The 17,032-nt window shown below is 46.7% G+C and overlaps 1 protein-coding gene across 10 annotated transcripts in view; it reads left to right on the plus strand.

The window, feature by feature from the left end:
* SGMS1 (sphingomyelin synthase 1) overlaps positions 1–17,032 on the plus strand; it is a 261,758-nt gene that overhangs the window by 174,964 nt on the left and 69,762 nt on the right. The window contains exon 1 of one of the 10 annotated variants that reach the window (XM_046028078.1): positions 1,490–1,604. The exons of 8 other annotated variants lie outside the window; for them this stretch is intronic. The gene's annotated coding sequence lies outside the window, so the exon portion shown is untranslated. Of the gene's footprint in view, positions 1–1,489; positions 1,605–17,032 lie in introns of those variants that run through there. One more of the 10 variants, XM_046028082.1, reaches the window with a different exon arrangement.

Consider the following 17,032-nt stretch of genomic DNA (forward strand, 5'->3'; position numbering starts at 1 on the left):
TGCATTTTATCTGATGGAATGAGTGCTTTCTCTTCAGGAGCTATTGCTGACTCTCCCAGAAGCCTCCATCAGATTAGAATTTAGAGGGGCTCTTTCATGGTATTGGTCAAGATTGAACCAGTGACGTGATCTTAGGCACTTTGGCTAAACTCGGTGGTTCTCGCGGTGTGGCCCGGCGGGGGGGTGGGGGGGAGCATGTCAGTGAGTCAGGGGTGCCGCCACTGTGCATAGGACAGGCCCCTCCGCACAGAATCGTGCCGTCCAACGTCAGTAGTTTGAGGCTGAGGAACTTCATCTGTGTGTTTCCGTGAAATGGGTTTTCTGGAGCCTGCAGAAGGGCACGGCACACACGTTTTACCAGCAGCAGTCCGGTACAATGGCATCTGCTCCGTTCCTCTAGAGGAAGAGAGTGCAGTGCCGGGAGAGAGTCACGTAAGCCCGTGCAGGCATCTCAGCTGTACCCATTTAACCTGCTCTGTGATTCAGGGCAAGTTTCTCTGTCTGCAAACACCCAGTCCCTGTTTCATAAGAGTTGCAGGAATCCACAGGGCGCGTCTGCAAAGCTTGCTGTGCCATTCTTGGGCCCAGGAGTGAGCCATGGTTTTTCAGATTCACTTTTCTTTTTTTGGTAGCGGAGTTAGCTGGATGCCTGTAAAAATGGGAGACTTGGAAAGAGGGTGAATCAGGAAAGTGGGTTTCTAATAGATGAAAGATACAAACCAAAAAGGGTTCTTGTGGCCAGAAGTTCGGGAGGTTCTGTCCCTGAAGTGTTGACTTTGGCCCTGCGGGGAAGGAGCTAGAGTCCTGTGCCTCACGTGGGGCTGGAACTAGCCAGGAGGAAGAGTTCTGAGTTTGTGGATTGCTCCACTGCAAAAACTTCGAACGTAGTTCTTAAGCGGTGCAATGAACTCTGTTTCTTCATCCTACTTTTGATGTGATTGATGATTCCTTAATCGGTTGTCTAGTGCCTTAAGATAAAAGCCACACACCCAGCCACGTGTACCCAAATGTGTCAGCCCTGCTGTCTTACTGACTTCCTGTCCCCACTCAGCCTCCCCACCAAAGACGGAGCAGAGCTTTCACGTGGTCGCTCTTCCTGTCACCCCCATGGGTGGCCTAGCCAAGGAGCTGGGAGTCTAGAGGCCATCTCTGAGTCCCACTGTTCTCCTGCTATCGTGGTGGCCTGGGACACTTCCATAAGATCAGCTGAAACTTCATGCATTTGACTGCAGGCTGATTGATTGATTGATTGATTGATTTTTGGAGCTGAGCCTTGGGTGGAAAGATCGCCACCCCACCCCCTGTGGGCACGACCCACCTGCTGTCTCCTTTGTAAGGGAGAACATTTTGCAGCTCCCTTTGTCGTCTAGGAGGTACCTCTGAGAGATGCACCATGGAAAGTGGCCTGCCTTAGAAAGAGGCTCTTCGTCAGTCTGGAGGATTGAAGATGTTTGTGAGTTTTTAAAGAAATTTCACTTTTTCTCTGCGGGTCCTGGGACCTCTGCATTTGGAGGGAATTGTTGAAATCCTGCACGCACACGGGACCAGAGCCTTCCTGTGGAGCAGGTGTCCGTGTGTGCCCCCAGCAGCTTGCCTCTCTCTGGGTATCTGGAAAGCTGTCCTCTTGGAGCGGTGGGGAGACCAGACACTGCCCCCCGCCCCCAGCAGACAGCAGCAGGTGGACTAGGAATGACTAGGAATGACTGGGGCACCACAACCCGCTTCTGAGACATTTGTAACACAGACCAGCCCTTCATGTAGTGCGCAGAGGCCTTCCTGAAGCCTTCTGGCTTTCTTGAATGCTCGCAATTGTGCAGAAATCAAAGGCCATGTTCCACACTCTCCTGGTCTCGAGCTGCCCCAGAGTTGCTGGGTGTAAAGGCGATTGACAGAGACTCAGGGGTTCTAACAGAGAAGCCTGAATGGGGACATGGAGCTGCAGAGCTCCGAGGGGTCAGAAGGCAAGAGTTTGACATTTTAGCCAAACCAGACCTCGGGTTCCTGGTAGACGAAAGAGATGAGGGACAGATTACAATTTTAGGTGGTCCTGGGAGCACAGTTGTTGAAGCCCGCTTAGATGATTTCCGCACTTCGGGCTCAGCCCCATCGCTTTGCTTTCCCAGATGTGGTTGAGGCTGGAAGTTCCTCGAGCTGCTGTGACCCGGGTGTGGAAGGTGCCTGAAGGCCGAGTGTGTGTTTGCAAAGCGCCGGGTGCTCACCTGGTGGAGTCCCGCACTGTTTGCTACCCAAATCCCAAATTCTAGACTTGTGCTGAGTCAGCAGACCTTAAGCTAGATTTCTTTGCGTTTTTAAACTAGAGTCCTGCCCAAACATGTTGTAGATAGACACAGAAGGAACAGAGATTTGAAAGGTCACCGTGGAATGGAACAGTAGACCTCATTGCGTCCGTCTGTGAGCTTGTTTTTAGTTTAAAGAGTTTAAACTTGGTGTTTCCTGAATTCTTTGATGTGCTCATCTAAATATTCTCTGTGGGTATAATTTGCTGCTTTTAAGAGGGGTCCCTCCCCCTTCCTGGAAATTCCTAAGGCCTTCGCTTCGCCGGAGTCACTGGTTTCCACCGTGAGCATGGTTGGTCTGTGGGCACCGTGCGGGGCTGGGGAGAGCCCGGGCCCTTTCTGACCTGGAAAATACCCGGTTCTAAAAGGACACAAACACCTGCAGGTGCGTGGAGCACAGCGGAGGGAGACCGAGGAAGTGCCGCCGCTCTGGGCTCCTCGGGCAGAGGGCACACACTTGGTGCGAGGTGGTCCTCAGGGGGGAAGGGGCTTGGGAGAGGAGTTTGCAGATGTGAACCCGGTAGCTGGGATGGGAGAACGTTGGCAGCACCAGCCCGGCCTGTCTTCCGGGAGGGAGGTTGCCCTGCTTCCAGGGAAACCAGAGCCAGTCTATGGGGGATCCTGTCCCTGGGCTGGGGCCGTCTGTGAGCTTTTGAGATCAGGCCTTTGGGTTCCAGACCTGACTGTGCCTGCCCTAGACACCGAACACTGCAGAGCCCACCCCGACCTCACCCTGCAGCGCATCGCGCCACACGGGGACACCGCCTCTTTCGTTCCCCTGCCCGCTGGGTGCTCTTTGGCTCCTTGTGGATTGTGATCAGCAGATTCCAGCCTCCGGTGTGTGTGGTTCATACTCCCATAGCGAGGTGTTGAATGGGTGTTTTTATTTTAATGTCCCCATGAGCCTGGTTGGCAGGTACCACTCCTCATTTATCTTATTTATGAATCGCAAGGTTAAGGGGCTGGACTGGTGAGGCCCCTCCCCCACCCCCACCCCCCGCCCTGCCCCAGGTGACAGTGGGCTGGAAGCACCAGTTTGCTTCCCATTGGGGGCACTCGTCTTCCCCCCCAGTGCCCTTTCCTCCCAGACTGATGACCATTGTAATGCTGGTACTTCCCTTCGCTTCTTAGAAAATGTGGAGAAGAGAAAGGAGCTCAGCTGAGTGCTTACTCGTGCTGGGAGTGCCCTGTCCTCTTGGTGCCAGTGACTCATGTGAGCACGAGTAAAGCAAACCACCCTGCATCTTATAGGTACAAAGTAAAGGAACTCAGTCCTACCCCGCTGCTAAGCTTATCCTATGATTGTCATTTAAATCGTGCAGATTATCACACTGCTGGAGAAGTCCCCAGTCAAAGCGGCTTTTAGTCAGAATTTCACTGACTTTTTTCGCTGTGGTTTTGCCATTGTTAAGATGCTTAAAGATTTTAAATAGATAAAATTAAATAAAGTTTTGAATAAAAGAAGTCTACTTTTATTTGGCTGCCAAGATAATAGCACAGCACCCCCCGCTCTCCTTTTGGGCATTTTGGTTCCTGAAGCTGTGGTGCTTTTTAAAAATGTATTCCTAGAAGACTGTCCTTTTACTATTCTTGTATTCACACTTATGTACTGAAACTTTTCCCGCAATTACCATTGCTGACAATAACTGGTGTTTGTACTGATGAGCATTTGTTGGAGAGATTATCAACCCAGTGGGCTGGGACACACTCACCTTCTTAAAGCTTCTCAGGCTTTCCTTCCAGGAACAAAATTCTCAGCAGAGGCGGGAGCCTGCCGTCTTTACTTTGATCATGTCCCTGTCAAAGGCAGTGGATGTGGAAATTCAACATGTCCAGCGCAGAAACCAGTCGTCACCAGTCCAGACCGAGGGTACTGCCTTTCACAATGTCCCCAGTGCCAGGATGGCCAGAAGTATGTCCCAGGAAGACTGGGGGGGACTCCTCCCGGGAAGGGAGCAGGGAGCGGGTCAGAGCACTGCCCCAGGGAAGCGGCAGGCATTCTGCCCACTGGGTTGAAGACCCGGGAAAACAGCCAGAAATCTCCTGTTCTCTCTGCACGGAGATCTCCTCCCCTCCCTGGCCTGGGTTCAGCTCCAGGCCTCTCCTCAGTGGCCCCCATGTCCTCCAGACTTCCTTCCCCTGCTGCCACCATGTTCCAGGGAGCTTTAGTCTCTGAAAATGTGTTAACCAAATTATCTGAGCAAGTGTGGGTCTGTGCGTGTGGGTGAAGTCAGGGAGGCTGGAGTTGCTGTATTTTTAAATTGTGAATTGAATCAGTTCAGGGGTTAATGCTTCTCCTTTGCTTCTCTCTCCACCTACCACCCCAAGTACGCAAACGCCAGCAACGCGAGTGCTTCCCCCGCAGTGGGGATGGCCACGGGTGCTTGGCTGCCCAGTACCCTAGCCGCTAGCCATGTGCAGCCACTTACATTAAACGAAAGTGAAATAAAATGAAAAAATTCTGTTTCTTAGTTGCACTCATTGCATTCAAGTGCAAGCATCGTGGCTCCCGTGTTAGGCAGAGTAGACCCAGAACGTTTCCATCATCTGATGCCCGGGAAGATGAGGCGGCCTTAAAGAAGATATAGGTGGGAAGGCATTGGATCAGCTTTCAAGGAATTCTGTGTAAACCAAAACATTTCTGGGGCTGAAGCTTGGCTCCTTTAGGCCAAACGAAGGTGCCTTACTAAAACTCTGAGGTTCCTTCCATTTTAAAGTTGGGATTCTAGCAGAGAGCAGCCAGAGGGAGTCATGGGAGGGGGGGCCGGGTGCAGGGTAACCGGTTGGTCAGGGCCTGAAGTCTGAGGTCGGCAAATAGAGTTGGGTGAGGCGGCTTCCCCCTGGCAGGTGAGCAGCCAGCGGAGGAAGCCTGGGAGTCACACAGCGGTGGGTCCTTATCACTTGGGCTGGAGGAACTGATGGGGGGGGGCTGTGGTTGGCGCTTAGGGGGGCCCCAGACTGAACCCACAGAGGAGCCCAGAGAGGTCTGCGGAGAGGGAGGCGAGGCATGCTTCTGGCAGCTTCTCCATTCTCTGTGGCTCCCATTGGTCAGCTCCGGCCCGCCCTTCCCCGGGATGAAGTCAGCACTCAGGCGGGCGGGGCTGGGGGCCAGCGGGCTCCAGACCGATAGGGCCCGGTGTCTGCGAGCGGAGCACCTCTTAAGGTGGGGTACACTCCTCCTGCCACCCTCCTTTGGGGCCCGCACAGTCAGGTGCGTCCTCACGGGCGCATTGATGGTGTTTCTCTGGACACGGACTACTAACTCCTTGGGAGCAGGAGCTGTGTCTCGTGCATCGTGGTAGTCCAGGCCCCTGGCACGTAGTGGGGGCGTTTGTAGCTCTTTAACGCGTTGCTTGAAAACTCGCGGAAGTGCATTGTTTGGAAGGTTTTTTAACAGAAAACTTTCCTTAGTTTTTTTGTTTTAAAGTTCTTACTTAAATTGCACTTACTTAACCTACCGCTGGTGTGATATTAATGTCAGGTGTGCACCATAGTAATCCAATACTTCCATCCAGCCCCCCATTACAACAGGTGTGCGCCTTCATCCCCATCAGCCGATTAATTGTTACCCCACGCTCTCCCCTCCTCACTGGTGACCAGCCCTGTGTTGTCGCTAGTCAAAGTCCATCTCTTGATTTGCCTCTTTCTTTCTCTCTCTTTTTTTAAACCTTCCAGCCCTGTGTTGTCGCTAGTCAAAGTCCATCTCTTGATTTGCCTCTTTCTTTCTCTCTCTTTTTTTAAACCTTTGCTCATTTGTTGTGTTTCTTAAATTCCACATATGAATGAAATCATAAGGTATTTGTTTTTCTCTGACTTATTTTGCTTAGCATAATACCCTGTAGATTCATCTATGTCCTTGCAAATGGCAAGATCTCATCTTGCAAATGGTCTTGCAAATGGCAAGATCTCACCTCTTTTTTTTATGGCTGAGTAGTACTCCATTGAATATATATGCCACATCTTCTTTATCCATTCATCAGTCTTGGCTGTTGCCGTAATCTGGCTGTTGTTGATGATGCTGCTGTACACATCAGGGTGCGTGTGCCCCTTTGAACTAGGTTGTTTGGGTTTTTTTTCCCTTTGGGTAATACCTAGTAGTACAGTTGCTGGGTCATAGGGTAGCTCTAATTTTAACTTTCTGAGGAACTTTCACACTTTTCTAGAGTGGCTGCACCTGTTTGGATTCCCACCAACAGTGTAAGAGGGTTCCCCTTTCTCCACATCCTCTCCAACACCTGTTGTTTCTTATGTTGTTGATTTTAGCCATTTGTTTGGTGTGTGATGGTATCTCATTGTAGTTTTGATTTCCCTGATAAGTGATGTTGAGCATCTTTTCATGTGTCTTTTGGCCATTTGTGTGTCTTCTTTGAAGAGATGTCTACCCTTCTCATCTTTTAATTGGATTATTCATTTTTGGGGTGTTGAGTTTTACAAGTTCTTTCTGTATTTTGGATACTAACCCTTTATTGGATGTCATTGGGAAATACCTTTTCCTGTTCAGTAGGTAGCCTTTCAGTTTTGCTGGTTGTTTCCTTCACTGTGCAGGTGAAGTCCCAGTGGTTTATTCTTGGTTTTGTATCCCTTGCCTCGGGAGACATATATAGAGAAAAGTTGCTATGGCCAGTGTCAGAGAAATTACTGCCTGTGCTTTCTTCAGGGACTTCCGTGGTTTCCTGTCTCACATTCAGGTCTTTAATCCGTTTTGAGTTGATGGTGAAACCGTTTTTGTGTATGGTGAAAGAGAGTGGTCCGGTTTCATTCTTTTGCCTGTAGCTGTCCAGTTTTCCCAACACCATTTATTGAAGAGACTGTCCTTTTCCCATGGGATATTCTTTCCTGCTTTGTCGCAGATTAGTTGACCATATAATTGTGGGTTTCTTTCTGGGTTTTCTGTTCTGTTCCACTGATCTCTGTTTTTGTGCCTGTACCATACTGTCTTGATGACTACGTCTTTGTCATATAACTTGAGGTTTGGAATTGTGATGCCTCCAGCCAGCTTTTCTTTTCCAGGATCACTATGACTATTCAGGGTCTTTTGTGGTACCTTACAAATTTTAGGGGTGTGTGTTCAAGTTCTGTGAAAACTGCTGTTGATATTTTGATAGGGATTGCATTGACTGTGTAGATTGCTTTGGGTAGTAGAGACATTTTGACAGAATCTGTTCTTCTAATCCATGAGCATGGATTTTTCCATTTCTCTGTGTCATCTTCACTTCCTTTCATTAGTGTTCTATAGTTTCGGAGTACAGACCTTCATCTCGTTGGTTATGTTTATTTCTAGGTATGTTATTATTTTTGGTGTAGTTGTAAATGGGTTCATTTTCTTAATTTCTCTTTCTGCTACATCATTATTAGTGTGTAGGAATGCAACAGATTTCTGAACACTGATTTTGTGTCCTGTGACTTTTCTGCATTCATTTATAAGTTCTAGTAGTATTTTTTAGTGGAGTCTTCTGGGTTTTCTTTCTTTCTTTTTTAAGATTTTATTTATTTATTTGACAGAGACACAGCAGGAGAGGGAACACAAGGCGGTGGGGGGGCAGGGAGGGTACTGGGAGAGGGAGAAGCAGGCTCTTCTGCTGAGCAGGGAGCCCAGTGCGGGGGCTTCATCTCCCAGGACCCTGGGATCATGATCAGAGCCTAAGGCAGACGCTTAACAACTGAGCCACCCAGGTGCCCCTCTGGGTTTTCTGTGTACAGTGTCATGTCATCTGCAAGAAGTAAAAATTTTACTTTTTCCTTGCTGATTTGGATGCCTTTTATTTCTTTTTGTGGTCTGCTTGCTGTGCCTAGGACTTGCAGTGCTGTGTTTTATAAAAGTGGTGACCATGGATGTCCCTGTCTTGTTGACTGTGAAGAAAAATCTCTCAGATTTTCCCCATTTTGGATAATGTTAGCTGTGTTTTTTTCACATATGGACTTTATCATCCTGAGGTATGTTTCCTCTAAGCCTGCCTTGTTGAGGGTTTTCATTATGAATGGATGTTGTATTTTGTCAGATGCTTTTTCTGTGTCTTGAAAAGATCCTATGGTTCTTACCCTTTTTCTTTTTAATGTGATGATGAATCACTTTGATTGATTCGTGAATATTGATTCACGCTTGCAGCCCAGGAATAAATCCCATGTGATTGTGGCGAAATTTTTAATGTATCATTGGCTTTTGTTGCTAGTATATTGTTGAGGATTTTTGCATCAGTGTTCATAAAAAATATTGGCCTGTAGTTCTCTTTTTTGGTGGTATCCTTATCTGGTTTTGGTATTACAGTAATGCTGGCCTCATAGAATAGAAGTTTTTTCTCCTTTTCTACTTTTGGAATAGTTTGAGAAGAACAAGTATTAATTCTTCTTTAAATTTGCATGTGAAACCATCTAGTCCTGGACTTTGGCTTGTTGGGAGTTTTTTGATTAGTGATGCAATTTCATTGCTGGTCTGTTCTAATTTTCTGTTTCTTTCTGTTTCAGTTTTGGGAGTTGATTTGTTTCCAGGAATTTATCCATTTCTTCCAGGTTGTCCGATCTGTTGGCATAGAGGTTTTCATAATAATCCCTTTTTTGTAATAATCTCTTATAAATGTTTGTATTTCTGTGGTGTTGGTTGTTATTTTTCATTTGCAGTTGTGCTTATCTGGGTCCTCTCTCTCTCTCTTCTTTTTGATGAGTCTCACTGAAGGCTTATCAGTTTTATTAATATTTTTCAAAGAACCAGTTCCTGGTTTCATCGATCTGTTTGATTGCTTTTTTAGTTTCCATATCATTTATTTCTGCCCTAATCATTATTATTTCTTTCTTTCTGCTGGCTTTAGGCTTTGTTGTTCTTTTTCTAGCTCTTTTCAGTATAAGGTTATTTATTTGAGATTTTTCTTGCTTCTTGCAGTAGGCCTGTGTTGTTGTATACTTCTCTCCTAGAACTGCTTTTGCTGCATCCCGAAGGTTTCACACCGTGTATTTTAATTCCTTTCCATGATTTTTTAAAAATTTCTTCTTTAATTTTCTGGGTGACTGATTCATTGTTTAGTAGCATGTTACTTATCCTCTATGTATTTGTAGTCCTTCCAGACTTTTTGTTGTGGTTGACTTCACGTTTCATAGCCCTGTGGTCCAAAAAGTTGCATTATAAGACTTTGATATTCTTGAATTTGTTGAGGCCTGTTTTGTGGCCTAATATGTGATCTCTTCTGGAGGATGTTCCATGTGCACTTGAAAAGAATATGTATTGTGCTGTTTTAGGATGGAATGTTCTGAGTTTATCTGGTAAGTCCATCTGGTCCAGGGTGTTATTCAACACCATTGTTTCCTTGTTGATTTTCTGTTTATGTGCTCTGTCCATTGCTGTAAATGGGGGCTAAGTTCCCCTACTGTTAGACTATTGATTATTCTCTTTATGTTTGTCATTAATTATTTTATATATTTGAGTGCTCCTGAGTTGGGGGCGTAAATATTTACAGCTGTTACATCGTCTTGTTGGGTTGTCCCCTTTATTATTAGATAATGCCCTTTTTTGTCTCTTGTTACTCTTTGCATTAAAGGCTCCTCTGTCTGAAAAAGTGTTGCCATTCTGCCTTTGTTGTGACAGTGATTTGATTTGCATGGTAAATGTTTCTCCTCTTCACTTCTAATCTGCAGATATCTTTGGGTTTAAAACAAGTGTCTTGTAGATAGCATACAGGTGAGTCTTGGTGGTTTTTTGGGTTTTTTTTGTGTGTGTGTTTTTTTTTAAACCATTCCTACATGCTATGTCTTTTGATTCGGGTGTTTACTCCTTTTGCGTTGAGAGTGATTAGTAATAGATATGTATTCATTGCCATTTTATTACTTGTTTTGTGGTTGTTTCTGGAGATTTTCTCTGATTCTTTCTCTGTTTCATGGTTTGCTGCTTTTGGCTAGTGATCTATCTTGATTTCTCTTGATTCTTTGCCTTTTTATTAGTGTTGGATTCGTGATTACCATTAACTTTGCATACGACAGCTTCTGCATGTAGCAGTCTCTGTGAAGCTGATGGTCATTTAAGTTTGAACCCATTCTTAACTCCTCTCCTCCCCAAGTTTTAGGACTCTTTTCTCCTATTTTAAAATCTTTTGTGAGTGCCATGACCGATTTTTTTTTTTTTTTTAATAGCAATATGAGCTTTTATTGCTTTTGTGTTTCCTGCCTTCATTCTCTCATTTACATTCTTTCCTTTCCCCTGTGTATTTCTTGCAGGCCTGGTTTGCGGTCACAAACTCCTTTAATTTTTGTGTGTCTGGGAAACTCCATCTCTTGTTCTATTCTGAATGACAGCCTTGCTGGGTATTGTATTCTTGGCTGCACATTTTCCCACTCAGCACTTTGAGTATATCATGCCGCTCTGTTCTGGCCTGCCAGGTGTCTGTGGAGAGGTCTGCTGCTCACCTTACAGGTTTTCCCTTGTAAGTTAAGGACTTCTTTTATCTTGCTGTTTTTAAGATCTTTTTCTGTTTTGCAAATTTAATTATGGTATGTCTTGGCGTTGGCCTGCTTTTGTTGGGATCTCTCTGCCTCCTGGATCTGGGTGTCTGTTGCCTTCCCCAGGTTAGGGAAGTTTTAAGCTATGGTTTTCTCAAATAAATGTTCTGTACTCTTTCTCTCTCTTCTTCTTCAGGGATTCCTGTAATACAATGTTAGTATGTTTGGTGGGGGTCACTGAGTTCCCAGGTCGTTTTCATGTTCTGTAATTCTTCTTTCTTTTGTTCAGTTTCGGTACTTGCCATTATTTTTTCTTCTAGGACACTGAATTGTTCCTCTGCTTTTTCCAGCCTGCTGTTCATTGCATCAGGCCTAGTTCCTGTCTCCTTTATTGTATTTATTCTTCGTCTCTGATTGATTCTTTTTTAACTCTTTTATCTCTGTGGTAATGGTCTCACTGATGTCTTTTCACAAGACCAGTGAGCATCCTGATGATCATTGCTTTAAATTCCCCATCAGGCATGTTACTTACATCTCCTTCACTTAGCTGTCTGGCAGTGGTCTCATCTTGTCCTTTAATTTGAGGTAAATTCCTTTGTCTTGGCATTTTGTCTAAGTCTCTGTCTTCTGTGTGTTAGAAAAGCCTGTTGTGTCTTCTGCTTCTGAAAGTGATGGCCTTGTAAAGAAGGGGTCATGTAATGCCAGGGCCTGGCACTTTTGGCAGTGTCTCAGGTTTATGAAATTTGTGCTCTGCTGCTGTGTTTTGGCTGCTCTATCTTTCAGGCCAGGCATCTGCAGAGACTCTCCTTACCCTTTGTGGGCAGTGTTTGGTCCCTGGTCTGAATGTGGCAAGTTTTAGCTGGGTCTGCTCTGGTCTGCTTATGAAATGAGCCCTGATACCCCCACCACCAGAACTGAGGCCTTGCAGGACTCTGCTCAGGAGACGTGGTGTGGGCAGTGGTTTGTGCTGGTCTTCTGTGGGAAGGACCCACTGTGCTGGGTCTGAGGTAAGCATGACTGAGAGGGACAGGAGCAGTCCCACCAGAGCACAGGGGAGTGGAACTTGGTGTAAGCAGGTTATGCAGCCTGTGTTAGCACTGTGTTGCTTCCCTCAGGTGGCCCCGTATTTATGCTGAGGGGCTGAGTACGGAAATGGCCTTAGCCAGCTGCTTTGTTCCTGGAAAGGTGTCTCCCTCCCTGAAGGCTGTGTCTCAAGGATTCACACAGAGAATAACCACCTCCCTCAGTGTGCCCCGGGCACTCTTCAGATGCTGTTTCTGTGCTGTCTGCCCCCAGGTTGTTCGCCTGCTTTCTCTTGGGAGCAGTGCAGTACCCTCCAGGCGCTGTCCCAGCCAAGCCTGCTGACCTTTAAAACTCTGGGCTCTAAGCCCTGCTTGTTGCTGTAAGTCATGAAATTCAGCCCCTCTCATTTTCGAAGCCAGTGGCTACGGGGAAACAGTCTCCTCGTGCGTTCCACTGTGTGCTCTCTGGCTCTTCTCCACAACGATGGCTCCGCTCTTCTCTGCAGCACCCGTGATCTCTGTCTTCCCTAGGTCTTCTTCGATGGAGCTTCTTCTCCACCCTCCGTCACGGAATTTTGTTCTGCCAGGCTTCCGGTCGATTTCGGGGCTTTGTCGGGTGATTTGAGAGTGGCTTCGTTGGGCTCGTGGGACAGGAGGGGACTGGGGTCCTCCTACTGTGCTGCCATCTTTCCCCTCAATATCAGACTTTTCATGTTTGTTTGTTTGCTTTTGAAGAATACGTTTGTGGCCACCAAACTACAAAGATAGAAGCCAGTGCTCTCCCCAAGTGGGCAGGGAAGGTGAGGAATCTTGAAAGTCCCTGTACCAGAGCAGGAAGGATGAGTGGGAGGTGGGCAGACTTGCAGCTGGAGAATCGGTGACGGATCTTCGGGGGGAGTCCACCTAGGGTCCGACGAATAACCATTGACACTAGGCCAGTTCTCATGAGTTTTGTCTTCTCAGGATCGCTGCAGTGTGTCGTTTTGGCCAACATGAGAGAGAAGGAGCAGGCTCTGAAAAGAACATCCAACTTAAAAATATTACATCTTGACTGTACAGAAATAGAAAATAAGTCGATTCCTGATACACGCCATCAGCTTTGGATCATGGACTTTTTGCTCCTGTTATTTCCTAAATTTACTGAAATCTCGTAGAGATTTTAAAAATTCAGTTTCATGTTCATGTTTTCTACCCTGAGCCCACCACTGTCCTGACTCATATGATGGCTTATGGTAACGGTAAACTTGCACCTAGCAAGAGTAGGCATTCAGTACATACAGGCTGACCGAGTAAAGGAGCGGGTGGTGAGCCGTCATGATTTAAGGCATTCAGTTATTTTTCATAGCATGAGATCACTGTAGAGATCTCTAGCTTAGCCCTGTGTGTTTAGTTCTCTACGAGGTCCTGTACTGGTTTCCATTTACTGAGAGTTGCTCATTGTGATCAGGCCTTACCTCTGTCCTTCTGAGGCTGGTACTTCTGTTCTCGGTCATGAATAAATTTACTGCTGCTTCCGATTGGTAGCTAGACAGCTGAGGAAGAGGATGACCTCGTTTTTGCCTCAGAGGCACTCAAGGCCCAGCACATGGGTCCATTTCAGGGAATGAGTCCGGTCTTCAGAGACACCTCTGTCAGGGGCCGGAGGGTGGGGAGGACTTGCTGGAGAATGGGAGGGAGGCCACAGGATCTTTCCAGGCCCAGCTCAGAGCCCCCATGAGGAGCTGGGACCTGAGACGCTCTGGCACTCTGGGGATCCTTGAATCCCGCTGGAAGACCAGAGTGCAGACACATCTTCAGCGAGAGAGCACTTTTAATACAGTTGAAAAATCGTGGCACTTCTTACTTTCTGCCCTTTTTATACATGACTGTTATTTAGAATTCTGTTGTGAGAATTACTTATTGTGAAGAGTGAAGGATAGGCACACGGGTTTTATTTCTCTCTTTTTTTCGCTGTGTTTATTTTCTGAACTCTTCATCTTTCTTGATCCCTGGAGCATGTAGGAGTCGGCAGGTCTGGCCCTGGCTCTCCAGGAGTCAGGCGGGGGTGGTGAAGGCATGTTTGAAGTCAGATTAGATGTGCTGGGTACTGGGCTCATGCCGTGCCCGTACCAGCTTCACTGCGTCCTCCCCACCTGACACCGTCGGGAGCAGGTGACCTGTGAGGGCGAGTATTTTTGAGAGGTGAGCAGACCAAGGGTTAGAGAGCTGAGGTGGTGGGAGGCCGTGCAGCGCGGCACAGAACGGGAACGATTCTCGCTCTCTCTTTCGTTTGGTAGTTTGCCACGGGACCTAAGTATGGCAGGAGTGCTGTGGGGTAAAGGGGTGTATCGGTGCCCCCAGAGTTAGGGCCATCTGGGAGCCGAAGCCAGACAGGAGTTCGAGCGGAAATGCAGTTGGAGCAGGGAATGGTTTAAGAACTCTTAGCTATCACAGATAAAAATCGGTGGAACAGAAGGAGGGGATTAAGAATACGCTTACTGTGACGAGCGCTGAGTAGTGTATAGAATTGTTGACTGGCTATATCGCACGGCCCGAACTAGTGTAACACCGTAGGTTCATTGTACATCAGTAAAAATGTAAAAGAAAATTGGAAAAAGAAAGCTTGGGGGAAAAATATTGGCACAATAAGAACTGTGGGAGGTTAACCATAATATATGCCATTAGCAATTAAACTGAACAATTAAAGAAAAACCTCAAAATAACCACCAAATGGAAAAAGCAGACCATTGACATAAACACACACACATACATATACACACAGAATTTTAAAAAAAATTTTAAAAGAATGATTAGCTTTGACAAGGGGTCGGGGTGAAGATGGATTAGCTGATAAAAAATGAACGGAAGTCTACAGGTTATAGAAATAAGGGATCGTGGGGAGCAGAGGAAGGCCCCTGAAGGAAGAGGCCACGCCTCACGCTCCTCTGAGAGTTGGATCCAGACCCGGACTGTGTTGGAGAGGATGTGGCTAGGACCCGCTGTGGGCACAGAAGTTGCTGGATATGGGGGAGTTGCTGTCCTCAGAGAGATGTCCCAACTGGAGATACCCCACCGCAAAGCTGTAGGAGGCGGGAGCCACCCTGGAAACGAAACTCAGCTCCTTCCTTCTGTCTGCACTGCGACGTCTTTCCAGAAACTTCCTTCTACTGACAAAACTAGCCAGCAGGTGGAATAGCTGTTTACAGGACCCACATCCTGTTGTGTGGATCAGGCCATTAAGGGTGAGTGTGTAGCCGAGAGGCACTAGGGAAGCCTGGGCACAGAGAGGAGAGAACTCCCCTTTTTCTCAGAGCCTTTATTTTTCTTTTGTTCAACCAGGCGGTTGGGCACGATCCGTGTATACATTTCGCTGGGTTCACCTCCTCTCCCTGGCCACTGTGCCCCCCACCGAGTGGGGCTTGCTAGCTTGTTATCTCTGGGATTTACCACTAGGGGCTCATGAGGATTAAGCTGCTTTAATTTTCTGTGGTTTGCCTCTTAAACCTTGGATAAAGACCTGGATGATCAGGAATTGATGGCACATGGACGAGGTCCTGTCAAGCCGGGTGACATCCCAGGCTTGCCATTTAATGCCGGTGAAGACGCTGGGTACAATCTAGAATTGTAACTGCATGCGAAGTAACTCAGTTTGAGATTTTGTCTCTTAGGCTTTATGAACATTTGCCAGAGGCTTTCCTGACATACTGTAGGGCTCTGGTTTTGTGTGTCTGCGGCGGGTTTTTATTTAGTTACTACTGCATTTCTTTACTGCTTCCTCGTGACTCTGGAAGAGTCATTCTTCCAGGAGAGCTCTTCGAACTTTTCCCCTTTGGACTGTTCCCGTACCAGCTTTGAACTGCTGGATTCTGTTTGTGACTTCTAGCCCCCGGACTCCGTGCCGTGGTAATTTCTCATTTAGCTGAAAGCATTAGAAAGGGAGAAGTGCTCAGCCTCGTCCTTGTTGCTCGAACCGGATCTGTGATGCCTTGTCTGTTCCATTTCGTAGCTTCATTTCATAGCTTGTGTCCTCCTCCGCCCCCCCCCCCCCCCCCCCCCCCCGCCGCAAAACTCTCCTAAAACGCCTTTAACTCATTAGATTTATTTTGGGAGGTTCAGATGTGAAGGCCTATAGACACTTGAGGTTTTCTTTTCTTTTTTTTTTTTTTAATATTTTATTTATTTATTTGACAGACAGATCACAAGTAGGCAGAGAGGCAGGCAGAGAGAGAGGAGGAAGCAGGCTCCCTGCGGAGCAGAGAGCCCAATGCGGGGCTGGATCCCAGGACCCTGAGATCATGAACTGAGCTGAAGGCAGAGGTCCAACCCACTGAGCCACCCAGGTGCCCCTGTTTTGTTTTTAATTAAATTTTGTTGAAAACCAGAGTGCAAGAGAAGGTAATTTTCCATGACCTTACATGTAGGTAACGCCTGATGATGTTGAAAATAAAGGAGCGTATGTATGGGGTTAACATGAATGGTATCAAAAGGCACAGAAAGGGAAGTAAAAGCCTTCCTTCAAATTTAACTTTTATTATGTTTCTTGTGGTTTCTCCTAGGGGAAAAAATGTTTTTGGCACATATCTGCACCTGCGGCTCTCTGCTTTTTATGTTGTTTGATAAAGGGATTAATTATACATATTTTTCCTGTAGCCTTTTTTTGGTCCTTTTCCGATTATATTTTTAGAGATCTTGTCCCTCAGCACACAGGGATCTGCCTTATTCTCTTTGATACGATACGTGCAGTGATGGATATGGATGGGCAGTAACTGATTTCACCTGAGTCTTGCGGGGCGTTTTAGTAATTGCCAGGTCTTTACAGGGAGGAGCTGTGCTGTGTTCGCTGTCGGAGTTACTACGGTTTGCTTTGCGTCTTTGCAAATAAACATCTCACTGATGTATCTGCAGATTAAATGCCAACAGTGAGATTGCTAGGTCAGAGGATCAGTGCATTGTAAACTTTGACGGACATTTACCAAATTGCACTCCAGAAATTGTTACAGATTGATTTTCTTTTCCAGGGTTGTCTCTTTCCCCCACCCCCACCAGCACTGCCCCGTTCCCCCAAACTTGGCGTTTTTGCCAGTCTGCTAAGTTACAAATGTTGTCTCTTTGCTCTCACTTGTTGATCTTTAATTACAGGTTTAGGGTCTTTTCATAGGTTCGCTGGCCTGTTGCTTTTCTTTCTGTAAGTTGCCTGCTTCTGTGTGTGGCTTGTGTTCTCTCCCTGCTCCGTTTTCTTTTCCCTCCTTTCCTTTTGGTAGGGGTCTTGTGTTTATCCTACCGACTTCTGTGAGCTCATTTTAAATTAGAGAA

This window comes from Meles meles, chromosome 13, assembly GCF_922984935.1.
Source record: "Meles meles chromosome 13, mMelMel3.1 paternal haplotype, whole genome shotgun sequence".
NCBI lineage: Eukaryota > Metazoa > Chordata > Mammalia > Carnivora > Mustelidae > Meles > Meles meles.